The following is a 16,976-nucleotide window of genomic DNA, read 5'->3' on the forward strand; positions in this document are numbered from 1 at the left end:
CCGTGAAAATTAGCTTCTTCACTTAAGCAGACGTGCTCTGCCTCCATAAAATACCTACATGAATGATTTGTAGGTATTAGGAAAGAGTGAGATGTCACATTTAGGGAACTCATATGGAGAATTTGCCTGAATATTTATATGCTAATATTCAGCATCAAAAGTATAGAAGTGAGCTTGGGGACTAGCAAATGTTTTCCTCTAGAAAGCAGCCCTACTTTTTAGTTTACATTACTTGCAATTCTGATATTGTATTTCAAAGGAACTTACTTCTAAATAAGTGGGTTTTGGATTGCAACTACAGTTTTCAACTGGGTGAGGTCAGGAGGTGGAATGCAGGCAGGTGGGCTTGTAAACATTTTTTGTGGACTTGTAACTTCTGTGAACTTATCCAGCCTAATAAATAATTCCAACTGATGCACTTCTATTAAGGTGACCTGTGATATTCATTTTTACTTATTTATTTTTAGATTTATATCCCACTCTTCCACCAAGGAGCCCAGAATGGTGTACATGGTTATGTGTATCCTTACAACAACCCTGTGAAGTAAGTTAGCCCGAGAAATAAGCGATTGCCCCAGAGTCACCCAGTGAGTTTCATGGCTGAATGGAGATTTGAACTCAGGTTTCCCCATTCCTAGTCCAACACTCTAACCACTGTTGAAGCTGCCATGCCAGGGGTTTATTCCATGGAATTTCTGTAGAATCCAAAGGCCTACAACCACATAAATGGGGCCAATCCCATAGATTTGTATGAGAGGGTTTTATATTCTAAATGGCTTACAATAAACTAAGCCAGCCAGATAAAACCACAGACAAAACCAACCCAAGCAGCCACCAGTTAGCAGAAATAGTCAAAGAACCAACTAAAATAAAGGCAGATAAAAGCAGCAGAACCATAAATAAGCTATTGAAAGCCTTAGCTTCTACACACACACCAACCTTTATTGAACTGTGGAGGCAGTCCAGATATAAGATGGGAAGTATATTTCTAAGAATTTAATTATTTCTCATTTTACTTATAAACTGAGAGAATCCAGCCACACATATTTTTCATTTTGGAACTGTAGACCCATGTGGGTCACTTTTGTCTTGAGCAATAGTCTATGTTTGTGTGTTTTCCATATGAGTATTTGTATTTACATTATCATGTCCACAAGTATGATAAATTATAGAAATGACTTATCAGGAAAACTCATCATATGTATGTTTTTAATGTATGATTGGATTATTGTTTCATTTACATATGTATGCATTTACAGTCAGTTGTAGCATTAACACAGATATATTTTCATATATTTGCTTTTTATCATTGTTCTTGATTGATGTTTGCTGTTACCTTTGGTCTTTTGTGGGACCTCCTCTTCTTTTTTGGTGAGTTACAAAAGATACAGAACATCACTGCTCCACTGCTTTCCTTACACATTTTCCAAATGAAAATAAGGAGCTTCATCTGACAAATAATATCCCAAAAGGACTGGGTCACATGTGCTTAGAGACCACTGACTCTTGCGTGTTGACTCCCAGTGCTTCAACATCTGCTATTTATGCTGTGCAATTTCTGTACAGTTAGTCTTCCAAACTGCCAGCCAAATCTTCAAAAAGATTGCACAGCCAATATTTCCACTTCTAAGACTTAGCACCTTCTTGGCATTTTTCACCTTCTATGAGCATTGCAAATGTTAATTAATGCTCACAGCATTCCAGTGAGTGAGTGCAAAATGTTGCACCTTGACGAAAATGAAAAATAGCTATGTAAAAGTTTAGAATGTGTTTTCCCCAAGAGAACATGCTCTGCAAACTATTCTGCCAAGTGCTTTGATAGGGATAAAGTTAAGCGCCTTCATTTTATGGGTTCTCAATAATCAGAAGAAAAATGACCCCAATGAAGACCAAATGGCCCAACATTTACATTCATAAACCTGAGCGAATATCAATTACATTATCAAATATTACACAAAACATTCCTCTGGTTCTCCGGCTGTCATTTACTGTACAAATTGGCCCATTATGGAGCTGCAGACTCTGAGATAGTATCATGGCCCTTCATTAAGGTGCCATGACTGAAATGTAGAAGCTGTCACTGGACATAAAATGATTGTCCGTGGGCACCATAAATCACAATTTAACCCATAATAGCCTTCAGCTGGGGCCCTAGATGTGCCATTTGTTTCATTTCTGAAGACATTTAGTGCCATTTATGCTAAAAAGTTTGCATGCTCAGTTTTATTAGGAAGGAGCTGCTGAAGGAGATGTTGAGAGAGACTGGGAAATCCCTGCTTCTACCTCACCCTGACAAGTTACAATCATTTTCATATTTAATCTCTGCGGCACTGTCTTTTTACTTGAAAGACAGAAAGCTAAGTTTCCAGAAAAAGAAAGCACACAGAGGGCCATTTACATGCTATGACAAAGGAAGAAGACCCACACTACAATAAAAACAATGAAGAAATATGACAAAACTCAAAGAAAGACACAAAGAAAAGCTTGTGGCTGCACGGTGGAACGTACCTGATCAGCATGGTGATCTTGCTTTTTTGAATGGCTAATCACTTGGGAGCAGTCACTATGTAACGTGATTCAAAGCACTGAAGCCATTTCCCAGCATCTTCACAGGTTCTCTGTTGTCTTCTAGGGTCTGGCTTCCTGAGAAAATTTGCAAGGAATCCTTAATACTCCAGCAAATGTTTCCATTCCCCGCCCCACTAGGTTGTTAGATGTAAAAAAATGCTTGGTTCTACTTCTCAAAGAGAGAGAGAGAGAGAGAGAGAGAGACCCACCTGTAGCAGGTATGCAAGGGGAATCTGGAATTCTCATAGCACACCTTAGCCATGCTGTCAAAAGCTCATTTCCAGTCAGGATAGAAGCCCCTAGACTTCATTTTCTAAGCACAAATGCTCAGTCACAAAATAAAGTGACAAAATAAAATAAAGTATTGTCTGCCTGGCTCGGCCACAAACCCAGCCAGCCAAAACCTTCTTGGGAAGTACTTCAGTTCAACAGTGGCCTTCCTCCTGTTGTGACATGAGTAGGCCTACCATATTTTCAACCTGAAGAATGAAGATACCATCCCTACCATCTTAAAAGAAAATAAGTACAGAGGCCAGTTCTAAAAATGGACTTGAATGGGACAGCTTCAGTGGTGGCAGTAGAACTGGCCACTGGCATGACAGAGGCCAGATCTACCAATCAGCTTCAGTGGGCCAACAGCAGTGGTAGACCTGGCTTTTGAGTGCTGGGCAGCCAGTCTACCTATTGTTTTGAGCGGGGAGGACCCCGCCCAGCTGTCCAGTAAACTTAGCTGCTGGAGTAATGAAGGCAAAGTCTACCCTGGGCCTCCTGCATGCAGTGTGGGTAGCCCTGGTCACTGGGACAAAGACAGCCAGGTGGCTTTATTTCTTGGACTGGTAGTCCTGATCTCTGAAAACTGGTAGACTTGGCTGCAGGCTCAAAGGGGGCCAGGTCTGCCAAGTGGCTCGCACTGGAGATTGGCAAATACTACAACTACTACTAATAAACTTGCTTTGTTAGCTGCCCCATAACAAATTGTTCTCTCAGTGTCATTCCTCTTTTTCTTCGAAATGAGGACATGCTCAGAGGAAATAAGTATGCATGATAACCCTAGATAAACTGAAGCTTTACAAGTCATAGCACTTATAGGTGGACAAACAAGGATAAGTATCCCTTGGAAATGGAGACTAAGTGGGAATGGATTTCATGCAAAATATTACTTATGGCTAAGTATAAGAATTTTAGGATATCAACAGAAGCAAGAAATCATACTTATCACTATGTTTTCAATTTTGTCAATTTTTTTAACTAATTCTAATTTCAGCCTGTTTTAATTACATACATTCAATTATATAACTGTAATCAATTATATAACTGTAATTTTTCTCTTCTGTTTTGGCTTGTGGCTGTAACATTAAAGAACTTGAACTACTTTGCACTTGGCTGGAAGATCACTGAATGAAAAGGAGTACCGATGGGGCCAAAATAATAGGTAGAACACTTAGCCAGTTGGTTCATCAACGTTTGAGGTAAAACAAATGTCCTTCTTCTAGGTAACAAAATGCTATTGTTTTAAATATGGTGTAGTGACCCGCCTTCCAGCTCTAATAGGGTCAAAGGAAGTGAACCCCTGTCCTTGATTGACAGGCTGGTGACTCCCAGGCTGACCAATCAATCCACCAGGTGGGTGGGACATGAGGGCTGCTGTGAAGAAGAAGAAGAAGAAGAAGAAGAAGAAGAAGAAGAAGAAGAAGAAGAAGAAGAAGAAGGGGGAAGTGGAACAGGAGAGTGCAGAGGGGTAGGGAATCCAGCATGGAGTTTGCTCTCACAGGGTGACTCTGCAGATCCTTGAAAGGCAGGATTACAGGAGGCTTGACCTCATCAGGATTTTTGGTGAGTTTTCAAGGAGGAATAAAGCCTAGGCTTTCGGGGCTTTGGAATCTAACGTAGAGAAAAGTATGTTTAGTTAGACTTTGGGGCTATTCTCACGATTAACAAAAATCGGGCTAGGAGAGCTTAGCCCGATTTTTGTTAATCGTAAGAACCATCAGGCTCACAAGCGAGCCCAGTGGTTCTTGAGCGGCTAACAAGCTCAAGTAGCCCACCCCTTAGCCCGGGTTTGCAGAGCGAGCGCTCCACAAACCCGGGCTATCTGTTCATGAGTAGCCGTGGTGCAGCTCCATGGCTACTCGTGAGTAGACCCCCGAGTGGGAGGCAAAAAGCCGCCTCCCAGCTCCGGGGGTCTTCCCAGTATGCCCTGCGCGCTTGCACAGGGCATACTGAGGCTTCCTGGGGCCGAGCGGCCCCCGCTCTCCCAAGCCCCTGCCGGCTCCGTCTCGGGGCTGGCAATTGTATGGGCAGCCGATCCAGCCACCCAGGGCTCCCTCTTCGCTCGTGAGCGGGGAGACCGGGCTTAGCCTGCTCTTCCCGCTCACTGCAACAAACCAGGTCTCACGGATTGTGAGACCTGGTCCTTTGTGTAAGGAATTTATTTCTTTCCTGTGTGCTTTGCATTCCTAAATATCTGTTCTTTGTAACGTGTAACTAAAATTTCAATGTTTGCCATCTAAGTAAGATCTGGGCGTATTGAAACATTCTTGTAACCAACCTAAGCATTTTAAAGTGCATCTACAAATACCCTTAAGCCTCAGATGAACCAGTCTCAGAATAAACTGTTTTTGTTTTTTCTTTCTACGAGCCTCCCAGAGTTGGTTATTAACTCAAGAGAAGGGAGGGAGGCAGATGGAGGGCATCCGAAAAGTGCAAAATACTTTCCACAGGGCTGTGCAGCCAAGCTACTCTCAGCTCTCATCATGTGCAGGCATTTGCATGGGAGTGCAGCTGTTTTATATACTCGCCTGTTAGCAAGGGGAGGCAAAGTGAAATGGGGATTTTTAGTCACTCAAACCCCATTGGCAGAAACTTTTAAAGAGTGACTTGGGGGTAGCAGTAAACTACCAGAACCTCTGTTTACCAGAATCTTTCCTTTTTGAATTTTTTTTTTAAGTTAAAAAATTTAAACATCTAGGCAGCTTCTCAGAGCAGTGACTCAGCTGATCAGAATCTCCCTAGTGAGCTAGCTGACTAAGAAGGCTAGTCTGAACTGGCCAGCCAGGTAATCTTCTACCTGGTTGAGTCAGATATTGCTACAGTTGTAAATGGCCTTGAGGTTATATTAGCAAAAGGAGGTATGAAAAAATAAAAATGACCCTCTAGGCAAAAAGTAAAACCCAGATATGAATAATGTTACAATTGATAATATTAAAAGAGGAAGCGTGGTTTGGATTATATGCCTGCCATTGGAGGGGAAGGAGTGTGTGTGTGTCTCCCCCCACCTACCCTATTTGGCACACGATCCAACCAACTGCAAAGAAAATATTCTCACCTATGGAGGGGAGCTATGTAGGCTGATGGGGGGGGGGAGGCTAGTGGACATACTATCTAAACCAGCCCTAAATGTATGCTATAAGATATATTTTAGAATATTTTTAAAAAGATATTTAATGGCCTTCCTCTTTAGGAAACCTTTTTAGTAATTTAACCTGTGCTGTCTGCACCAGTTTGATCTTTGGGTTGTAAACTTGTTTTTAATTGGGGTTCCAGTTTGAATTTTTTTATACTGTTTTTTGTTCTTATTTCATATTTTATTGAGATTTATTGCTGTTGTGAGCTGTATGATTGAGTTGGAACACCTTCCAGTAGCAGAGACCATACTGCATGCAGACGCTCTCAGATTCCATCCCCAGCATCTCCAGTTTAATGAAAGGGGGCGGGGCTGTTTCAGGTAACAAGGCTGGGAAACATCTGCTGGTCAGAGAGGACAGCATTGAGTTGGATGGCCCAGTGGTTGGATTCTGAATAAGCAGGTATATAGACACGCTCTACTGAGCAGAAGTTACTGCTACCACAAGTTATCCTCAAAATTAATTTTCTAGTTCTGAATTTATAATGCTCCAAGTATTTGAAATTACATCCAAAGCATCCAGATTTAGTATAAGAAAATAATATTGGGCATCACCTCACTCAAGTCCCCAAGTGACCTTTAATGATGCATCTCTCCCTCGTATATAAGGTATACTTAACGATGACCACTACTGGGTTCTCAAAGGAAAGCATCATTCTTAGTGGAAACACAGTCCTCTTGACGATTCCAGTCAGGTTTGCAACATCAATTTGACGTAGTTTTTCTTGGATTTTATAGTTAAGCAATCAGCACAGCAGTGATCAATAACCATGTACATTTGCTGCCTGTCTGGCAAAGCAGAATGCATCCCTGAGGGACTCCGAGGGAAGTATTTGAAAGTAAATTGCGTTCCTACAAGACCATTAACTGACAGGATGCATGCAGTTAATTGATGGCAAGGAGCTTCTTAGTTCCTGGAAGCTTCCCTTACAAGCTGTGTTTGGTGCAGCGAGCAAAGGAGGCTCCATAACTGCTGAACTCAGTGACACTGGCAATTTAAGAAACATCCATAGCAGGGTACATAAGAGCCAATTATTACCATATCCTCCAAATATTATTTGCTCGGATGCTGGCAACAATCTTTTTTTCGGTCTGAGTGGGAGAGAGTTGCGACTACTTTGCTAGGGCTTTATTGCAGGCGTTTCAGCATGATGTTTGGAAATATGTAGTTGGGTTTAGCAAAATGCATGTACTTTCAAGTGTTTGTGCATGCACGCTCACACACACACATTTCGCACTTTCACAGAAACTAAAGGTGTTCTCTGTGCTTGTTTATTCACAGGAACAAAATGTGTGTGTTTTTTTACTGCACTGTACTGTTGTTAGCTCTGTCTGGAGCAGAATCTTGAATACTGGAAAGTGAGCTGTTCCTGGCTTTAGTCATTTTCTCTTAAATGTTAAAAATGTTCATGTTACCTGTTTAGGTGTAAAATGCTAAAGATTTTTAAAAATGTAACTCAGAAGACATGTTGGTTTATGTCATGTTGCAATGGATAACCAAATTATCTCCAGAATTGAAATAAAAATCGAGATTTTCAAAGCCATATTTCTCACTCAGGTTTTAACTAGAAATTATAAGGAAAAACAGACTGTAAGTTAAGGAAATTAACTCTAGTGTTTACAAAAGCAAGACCAAAAAAGTAGTGGAGTTTCACACATAAGTCTGGGGACATGCCATCTCATGGTCAGAACTGTTGGAAATTCTCTGTGGTGAGAGAATCCCTTTCTCATTATAGCAGAGTGCACAGAGGCACAACACAGCGGATTTAGTTAGGCATGCGTGTGTGCTGAGAGTAAAGTAACTTGGAGCCAATTCATAGTTTCAAATCAATATAAAAGGCATTTATTAAGCAACTCCATTCTAGATAGGAAAGTGAGGGGTTCGGATCTCTAATCTATCTATCTAGCTGGATGCAGATGGATTCTGCATCTTCTCTGCACATATGGTGCAGGGAGAGAGGCTTGCCATGTTGCAAGGTAGAAGGGCAGGTAGGGAAGAGAGAGAGGAAGGAAGTTCAATCCCTAAGAGTAGCAATCTACATTTCAAAGGGATAGCATCAGAGCAGTGGAGAAGTGATGACCAATGTCTTGACCCTCTAGCCCTCTGACTTACTAGTCTGTCCTCCACTGTCTGAGACAAAGAGACAGCGCAAAGTCCTTTAACTTCCAACAAGAACTGCCTAGTGACTGTGGTGGCTATCAATTGTGGCTGCTCCTACAACCACCAATAGGCAGTCTCAATTTTCTGTTTGTTTTCTGGCAGTCCCTGATAGCTGCTGCTGGAAAGTATGTGAGTGGGCAGGTTGGAGCAGGGAGAGAGGACTATAAGAAACCCCCCTTGCCCTTTCTATTTTGTCAGGAAAAAGTTTGGCTTAACAGATTTTGGTACTAGACCTGGACAGTCCACACGTAAAGCGGTATCCTCTCTTGTGCTGAGCCAGGGCGTATATCAAGGCAGGGATCTAGGAGGGGCACAGCCCTCAGACCACTTCAAAGCAAAAAGGGGGTCAGGCTCCAAGCAGGGAATAGGAGCTTGAATGCAACAGTCATGAGATGTTGCTTCAAATGATACTTGGATATAACTGCTGTTTGTGTATAGTTGCTATGTAGTGGTTTGCCCCCCACTCCCTCCCTGGGGAAGACTCTCTTGTTTAAAGGAGCCTTGCCTGGTTTTCAAGTGCTGGCAGGTCCTCAAGGGACATCTTTGAGGCAGGAGATAATCCTAAGGTTGTGTATGGAGGGATTCTGGCTCTGTTCTCCTGCTGTGGGGCCCCCAGTGGCAAGGGATCCCCAGGGTCACAGGGTCTTTCCACACTGTCTCATCCCTTGAACTGTTTGTCTCAACTCCCAAACATTTGTTTTTGGGGGGCAGTCTTGGATCTGGAATCACTACAAGCCGAAAACTAATTGGAACTGGTTTACTTGCACCCATTGCTGGACTTGAGCAAGCAGTCTTGGTGACTGATGGTAGCCAAGATTTTTGTGAGGTAATTTTGCAACTTAAATTCAGACTTTTCTTTGAAGCTATTGCTCTTTAGGGGTCGCTATGCTGCTTTCTAGAGGAAATAGTCTAAAAAGATAACACACTCACACTATTTACACAGTATGTCACCAGTCAGTATGATTTTGTAATCATATGAAAGCAGGTCCTACACATGCTGATTTGCCCCCAGCCCCTCACCGCCCCCCTAGGGAAGGCTCTGCCCAGGTTCACTTTTAACATGAATGCAGGTACAATCGCAGCTCGTTTTAACTGTGGCTGGTTCAAGAGATGGGTTAAAGTGTGGCAAAGATACTGCTTGGATTAATTTTCTTTCTAACATGATCTAACTGTAAAATGGAGGAAGATAGCCATATAAACTTGTATTTTCATGTAATTGCTTTTGTGGAAAAGAGCAGGCGGCATGGAAATATGATGGATGGATGGCTGAATAAGTTATGCACAACAAATGCCCCCCTCCCACCAGTGAGGAAGACGGGATCCTGAATCTCTCACTAAAACCTTCCCACAAATAAACAGCAGCCTGGCAGTCCAGGTAATCCACCAAAAGCTGATATAAAACCTCTAACCTAATTGGGCTGGGCCCCTTTTCCTGGAGACCAGGGGGTTGTACCTCTTTTCTGGTTGGGCTGGCGGTTCCTAAATCCCGCGTTCCAGCCCTTTGCTCTGTTGCAGGAAGAGCTGGGGTGCTTGGCGCGACAGAAGCCACACACATGGCAAAACCTACATGGAGACCGGGTACAATGTCCCCCACTATTGAATTCCCAGCATACCAAGTGGGGTTCAAACAACTGCTAGCTGGCATTCGAGGGGTTGGAGCAGCCAGACGTTTTGGAAAGCAAGTGGCCATTGTCTACTCTATCACCCTCCACAGGGCATGAGGGGGACATGATGAGAAGCCACAGATCATTCGGGGGGCATTCCATGGGATGACAGGGTCTAATGCTTCCCTCAACCTAAAATCTTCATCGTAATGATGGCCCATGAAGTCCATGACGGCCCGATGAATAACTTCCATATATTTAAGCAAAGCTGGGCCCCTGGTTAGCTGGGCCCAGAGTTATATAAATTCTGGAACCTGAAACACTTATATAAATTCTGAAACCCGAAAGCCAGATGTTCCAGGTCTGTTCCACGGGCTTACGCTTGGGAACCTTCTGTTCCTTACTGGCATCACCTTCCTTCTATTTCACTTTGTGTTCACGGAAGATAGAACTGAATATATCTATGTATTCCCCCTTTAGGATTTTGTCTGTGGCCGGCAGTAGGTGGTCCCCAAACAGAAGGCCCAAGGCCCGATAAGATGAATGCTGAGGGAATGGGGACCACCCCCATGGGATAGCCACCCTCAGTTCCCGCCGCTGCCCCTGTGGTACCGAGGTATCGATCCCCGCCAAACTTGCTACACGGTCCCCTGGGTAGCCTTCTGGTATGCCCGGCAATGTCACAGAAGCCCAGGGCTGTGTAAATGTGGCCCAAAAATGGTTTTAGCCCCAACTACCAAAAGACAGCATGGGCCACTGACCAGCTCCATCCTTCCCTGGGTTCCCATCTGCCTCACCTGACGAGTTTAGTCTAATTGGTTCCACCAGAGAGGGGTCCAGTAGTTCAGGCATGTTGGTGTCGGGACAGGAGGCTCGCTGGGTAAAGGTGCTGTTGGAGGCTGTCAGTCAGGGTCAGTGGGCTCCGCCAGGACAGATGCAGGCTTGTCTTTATCCAATCTGGTCAATCTGGATGCCAATCTGTCAGGCAAAGATTTCAATAATTCTGCCCTGCTAGCTGCACACCTTGTACATAAGAACAGCCCTGCTGGATCAGGCCCAAGGCCCATCTAGTCCAGCATCCTGTTTCACACAGTGGCCCACCAGATGCCACTGGAAGCCACAGGTAGGAGTTGAGGGTGTGCCCTCTCTCCTGCCATTACTCCCCTGCAACTGGTACTCAGAGGCATCCTGCCAGAGGCATCCTGTATGCTTCCTGCTCCTAGCAGGGACACCCGAAGGGCTGGCCCCTTTTTGTGGTGGGCCCTTCTCAGCATGCTGTAGCACCTCCATCCTGTGAATCAGGCTCTCTGGCTGTTGCCAGCCTGCTAGTGATTGGGCCTCTTCTCTATGTATTAGGAGTTGCCTTTCAGGCCTGCAGTAGCAGCAGCGAAGGGTCGGGAAGTCAGCTTGAAAGATGTGGAAAAGCATGTTTACAAGTTGGTGGGACATGAACAAGATTTGCTACACTAAAGTTTACCAAGAATTGTACATTGGTATTGTGTTAACAGGCTATATCTACTACAAACTCTCTTTTGGACGTATTTGTGCCATATCCCCCTCATCCTCCAATGATGACGACGACTGAGGGAGTGGTCATCTAAGATTTTTGATGGGGTGCCCCCTTCCCCCCCGAAAGCTTTTCTAGGCAGCAGAACACTGGTTCAATGTAAAGTAGCACTGTAAGCAATGAACCCAAAAGCACTGTGCAGCCAACACAACCTGCCCAACAAGCTCTCAACAAGGCACCCCCAGTGAATATAGGTAAACCAAAATAGGACAGATCAACCAATATTGCCCTGGCAAATGGGAAAGAGGGTCTTGAAGAAGAGACTCTATCCACTGCCAGAAACTCCAACCCACACCCTCTAGATTCCCAGGAGTCAGAGAGACCTGTCAGCTACAGCCAAACCATGTTCCCCAACTGCTATCCAGGCCAGCTAGCCTGCCAAAGATATCCCCCCACTCTAGGTCCAACACCCTAGGCACCCTCTTGACCGCAGCTAGGGCCGTTGCGCACCCGGCTGCCCCAGCCCAAAATGCTTTCCCCCCCCCCGCAAGGGGCAGCAGCCCCACTCAAACCCGAGTGGCAAGAGCAGCTGCTGATCTGGCCGTCCAGGGCTGCTCCGCTATGCCGCAGCTCTGGCCACTCCTGAGAAGGCCCCAAACTGACAAGATGGCAGGAGACACTGTTGATTCAGGCCTGCTCACCAGCACCTGCGCCGCACCACCACAGCTCCGTGCCGGTCTGCAGGAGGCCTGCAAGGCTGCATGGCTGGGAAAGAGTCGTCGAATTGGTTCCTTTTCCTAAGCCAAAATGCAGCAGACTGGAGAGAGGGAGCTGCCCGAACAGCATGCAGGCCCCCCACCTCCACTCAAGCCCTGACCAAACAGGGCACTCCCCGAGGCTTACTGCTGAGGGGGTAGGACAAAGACCCAGCATGAGGCTGTAGGATGGGGCAATCTTGCAGAAAATGAAACAATGGCAGGGGGCTTCAGCAAAATCACATATTTCCTTAGCTAATATGGAGAAGGCTTCAAGTTTGATATTGTGAGATTGTAAGAATTGCAAGATTGTGAGATCACAGAATTACAAATCAAACCTGATACAGACTTTTCTTTAAAGATTTTAGGGATTGTCAATTAATGGCAAGAAAATGGGGGTGGGGAGATAGACAAAAGTAGTGGTGCATGTAAAGTAATAAGAGTCACCAGCCACAAGGCATTATTAATTTTAAAATAATACTAAAGAGATCCAGCAAGGCTCAAGTCTGTCCAGAAGGCATGCCTTCTGACTTGGAGACTCTTATGTACTGCCTCTTTAAGAGGCAAGCTAACTAGGCAAATAGGCACCTTTTGAAATTGCCCTCATTCAAACAAGCACTATATCCCTCCCAAGGGCTGTTTGCTGCTGTCTCCCTTGTGTCTTTATTCTTTATTGTTGTTGTTGTAGCTATTGTTACTTCCTAAAAAGGCTCACCATCTATCTTCTCATTGTGAACTTGTGCGGGGTTGAAAAGAATGGTAATAATAACGTAAGCTCAGGGGCCTCAGAACGAGAAAGGCAATATCAGTGAACTGGAGGGAAAGTTTCACTTTTGCAGTAGAGGTCCCAGTGAGTGGTTGGGTGATCTTCTCAGGGACCTGAGCAGTCCTTGTGAGAGGTTGTTGATTTTTACCCACAATAGGTAAAACAGCACAGCACTAAGGAATGAGCACACACTCCAGTTACAGAGAAGGTAGCAGAGGATGGTTTGGATATTGCAGCTATTTAGAGAAAACACACGGAGATCCTTGTATGACTAAACACTAAATATGTATTGGTTAAATACACTTAGATAGGAAAGAGCTATATCTAATCTAAAGGACAACATAACAGATAGGTAAGGAGAGAGAGAGAGAGATGTTTCCATCTGCTCTCTAGGAGGAAAGGAAGGATTGTGACTCAGCACAGGAAGTGCTGCAGAGTCAGTTCAGGGGTCATAGAGCAGGGACAGATAGGGAGACCCTGACTCACTGTCTGTACTCCCAATGCCCCTACTGGTCATTAGGACAGTTGGTGCAAAAGGTCGATGCACTGGAAATTCATCTCCAACAGTCCTAGGCACAGCCACAGTCTAAACTAGCCTGTTTGTTCATTCTAAATTTTATTTCTGCCCTAGGCCTTTCTAGTAAGTAGTAAATTGTAGGTCTGGGATGCAGGACCATCCCTAGGATATATAGTGCTGTGGGCAAGGAGGAGTGGCTTCACTTCTACTCCCACAAGTTTGTTTATCACTGTTTTGAGATTGTGTATGCTGTGCAGGGTTGCAAGTCCAAGTAGTGCAACAGGCCCTGCTATTGTTCCCAGAGGACTCAAACCAGGGAAGGCTCCTCACTTAGGGCAGATGGACGGTGCTCCCCCGTAAAAATCAGCCCCCCATTTTATCTTTTTTATTATGTATTTATTTTTATTTTATACATTTCTATACCACCCCAAACCAAAGTCTCAGGGTGGTTCACAATATTAAAACAATACAAAACACAAAACATTAAAATCAATTAAAATGCCAAAAAACTGCCTAAAAACACAAACAATTTACAGTATTTAAAATTACAAAAGTTAAAAGGCCTGGTTAAAAAGATGAGTTTTCAAAGCTCTTTCAACTTACAGTGGTTCTGCTGCCCTTTACCACCCCCCCCACAGCCCCCCACCATTTTAACTTACTGTGATTCTGCTGCTCTTTCTGCCCTTCCCTGCAGCTTGCCTCACCAACCAAGCTGCAAAGTTTTCACAGAGTGGGCATTGGTACTAGCTCCTATTGGAAATACTGAGATTTGTCAATCGTAGTTTAAATATTGAGTCAAAAAGTAATGCAAAGGCTTGGTTTTGTTTTCAAAAGGTCAGCCGAGCTGGGAATGACCTGCTCACCAATTAGAAGTCTCCATTTTGATTGACAGCTCTGGAAGCCAATCAGTTGCCAGAGTAGGAGCCAAGGAGGGTCTTCTGTGTTGAGAGGAAAGGTGAACAAAGAAGGAATCACCATTTTGATTGACCACTGAGTGTAGCAATAGCTGCTTGTTTGTTTGTATTTACCCTGCTGTGCTAGGGTAACAACCTCATTCTGCAGGATTATTTTTTAAAAATCTTTTGTGTGCAACTGTAGTTCTTCCACCCCTAGGAATTGTGTTGACTGGCTACATCTTCCTTTCTTTGTTTTAATTTCAGAGAGAAAAGAGTATATGTATAGAGAGAATGTATTCTAAAATAACTTTAAAAAGCTTTGTTGGTGAAATGTTTTAATGGGGGGTGGGTATGAAAACCACTTCCATGTGGGGGATATCTCCCATGCTGATTTCCAAAATGAAATATGTTCCTCTGATTTCCTTAGAGGGCTTTTTCTTAATTGCTGGTTAGAACCATTTTTGTAGAGTGTGTCTATTCTGTAATTTATATCATGCCATTTTGTTATATTTTGATATCGGGTACCTTTAGCCTGCATTTGAAATGAAAGTCATGTAATACTGTGGACAAATACACTGGTGGGTGGTTAGGGGATACTTATAAAAATTTGTGTAAAGAACCTGTTTTTAAAGCATCAAACAAACCAGGACGTCTTAATTTTGTTATCATATTGTTCTTGTGGTTTGAGACTGTGGAGAGAGCATATCCCTATTTGAGTTCCTGTTGTCATTAGTGAAGTCAGGACTTGGAAGCTGAGCTGCTAATGTTGGTATCTGGGTCATGCAAGTAGAAGCAAAGTTCCCTGTAGCTTGGAATTTTGGCTGCTTGGTATCCAGTGGTCTTTGGAAGGTGCAGTAAGCTGTTGTGGCTTCAGGAGTGTGGCAGATTTTGTTTTTACCAGTAGGGGTGGCATTTGTGTCCCTTTTTAAAAAAAAAAAGGTATAGGGTTTTGTTTCTTCATATCAAGATCCAAACATAACTGGAAAAATGTGGCATTTTATCATAGTTGTTGGTGTTCATGTCTCAATGTGAGGTTCTGCAGATAACTAGAATTATCTTCATCATGTTGCTTGCAGATTTTTGTACCCTTTGAGGCCAATAAGGTCAGCAGACACATTTTGCTTTTGATATCCCTGCCTTGTGGATCTTTAGGAAGTATGAGCAATGTTAGCTGCTTTTGTTTTGCCTTACATGTTTGTTTTTTTCTAAATTGGGAGGGATTTTTGAGTTGAGACTGTTGCGGGGAAAAGATCCCTCTAGAATCCAGCCTTCCTGTTTGATTCAGCCACTTTGCTTTCATCCGTCTATCACTTGGATAGAGAATGGGGCGTCTTGCCAGAACCAAAGAGGATTAGACTCAATTCTCGCCAATATACTTCTTGTCTTAACTGAATGAAGTCAAACAACAAGGGTACGTGCTCAAAGAAAGCGCTTTATTTCATGTCATGAAAGGCACGAGTATCATCAGAGCGCATCTGGATGATACTGCGTGCCGAGTTATACAGCAGGTAAGTTCTTATAGGTTTCAAACATACATGCATATCAATAAAGCGATTAATACACGTCATTAGTTATCAAACTTACATATTCCAGAGGTGTCATCTAGAGCCTGAGAAGATGATTAACTACCTGGCTTCTGACAACTTTAATCCCTATGGTCTCTTTTCATACCAGTCAAACCCTCTTTCAGCTGGTGAAGGAATTCAACTAATGGCCTGTGCTCGACCACTCCTGGTACCTGTTGCCTCGGTGGGCCCCTCAACCCACATTCTTGGGAGGGGGCCTCTTGCTCTTACCTCTGGCCTTCAGTTAGCTTCATATTCCATTAGGGATGTGAACCAAACTTTTGAGTTACACTTTAATACATACTTTTATATATTTTTATATACTTATTTGTAGGCCTGGATTAAACATTTCATTATCAGTCCCCCCTTTGACCCTGTCCCGCATAGGGAGCAAAGGGTCACTCATTCGCATATGCTTCATTCACATATACCGTGCGCAGCCTAGCTTTCTGCTGCTCAGTCAGCGTTCTCATGGGGATTTGGGGAAACTGCCCATTCAGGGTTTGAGGCCACATTTTCCACAAGTTACATACGCATTGAAAGCAGCAGCATACACTTAATATAGCTATAGCTAAAGCAGTAAGCGTTACAATGAGTCCTTTGAGCCAATTCAGGTTTGGTAGCCATCTGGTTAACCAATTCCACAATCCAGGAGCATCTCCCTTTTGTACCTGAGACAGCTCATTACTGATGGACTCCATGTGTTTAATAGAACCTGTGATATTGACTTTATAATCAGAAATGTAGGAACAGTACTCTTGTTTTAAAAGGCCACATTCTCTTTGCTTCTGAGACTAGCTCTTTCCAGGCAGCTTAGTCCAGTTTGGTTGTCCTCTGCTTCTGGGACTAGCTCTTTCCAGGCAGCTAGTCCTGCGTTGCTCCCACGATGTCTGAATCGATTTCCCACTCGTCCTCTGTGGTTCTCCGGAGTCTCAGGACTGGAACTTGACCACCTGGTGGTATTTCATCTGCTTCTGGGGAGGGCACCCTGCGTCGCTCCCTCGAGGCTGGAGTTTGGTCTCCAGGTACTGCTGCACTTGCTTCTGGGGAGGGCACCTTGCGTGGCTCTTCCTCGTCCCCGGGAACGTGATGTCTCAGATGGGTATAGTGGACCCAGGACGCTCGACCGGCTACTTTAACTGCAGAATGTGTGGTTAGCAACACGGTTACAGGCCCTTGCCACCTTGGTTCCAAACAGGTTTTCCTGGACACCTTCTTTACCCACACTTGGTCT

General features: G+C 44.0%; 1 long non-coding RNA gene across 1 annotated transcript; it reads right to left on the reverse strand.

Moving 5' to 3' along the window:
- Positions 1–1,226: 1,226 nt before the first annotated feature.
- Positions 1,227–14,147, reverse strand: LOC128351685 (uncharacterized). The gene is made up of 3 exons (XR_008319975.1): positions 13,941–14,147; positions 10,534–10,714; positions 1,227–2,643 (listed from the first exon to the last, which is right to left on the reverse strand). It is a non-coding gene; the product is annotated as an uncharacterized LOC128351685 (long non-coding RNA).
- Between the last annotated feature and the right edge of the window lie 2,829 nt (positions 14,148–16,976).

Source organism: Hemicordylus capensis, chromosome 3 (genome assembly GCF_027244095.1).
Source record: "Hemicordylus capensis ecotype Gifberg chromosome 3, rHemCap1.1.pri, whole genome shotgun sequence".
Classification (NCBI taxonomy): domain Eukaryota; kingdom Metazoa; phylum Chordata; class Lepidosauria; order Squamata; family Cordylidae; genus Hemicordylus; species Hemicordylus capensis.